Source organism: Octopus bimaculoides, chromosome 4, assembly GCF_001194135.2.
Source record: "Octopus bimaculoides isolate UCB-OBI-ISO-001 chromosome 4, ASM119413v2, whole genome shotgun sequence".
Taxonomy (NCBI): domain Eukaryota; kingdom Metazoa; phylum Mollusca; class Cephalopoda; order Octopoda; family Octopodidae; genus Octopus; species Octopus bimaculoides.
In genome coordinates, this window is record NC_068984.1 from 84,498,928 (window position 1) to 84,499,582 (window position 655).

The following is a 655-nucleotide window of genomic DNA, read 5'->3' on the forward strand; positions in this document are numbered from 1 at the left end:
AAAATTTTTGAGCTGACAAAACTTCAAAAAGCAACAGTTTATCATGTGCATTAACAATGTAAAAAAGAGGGAAAGATTGAAAAAAAAAGAATACATGACTTGAAGTGATTCCAAGTGCAATCCAGAGTTTATTGCTGGCCTCAAACACTCGATTGAAGCCAACCCATCCACATCCATGACAACTCTTGCAAAGAAGCGCAATCTGTCCCTTTCCACAGTGTCCAGAGTTGTGAACAGGGACCTTGGTATGACTAACTATGTTCAACAATACGTCACCTCCTAACAGCCAAGGCCAAAGCAATCAGAGCTGAGAGATGCCCAAAGCTTCTGTTATTCATCAAGCATCAAGGTGTAGGAAAAACTCTTGTATTTGTGTGTGTGTGTGTGTGCATGTGTGTGTATACAAGGGCTTCTTTCAGTCTCTGTCTTCCAAATCCACTCAGAAGCCTTTGATCAGCCCAAGGCTATAGCAGAAAATACTTGCACAAGGTGAAATATGGTGGAATTGAACCCAGAACCATGTGGCTGCGAAGCAAACTTAATACCACAGTGATGTCTAAATATCTATCAATCAATCAATCTATCTATCTATCTATCATACATACATACATACATACATACATACATACATACATACATACATACATACATACAT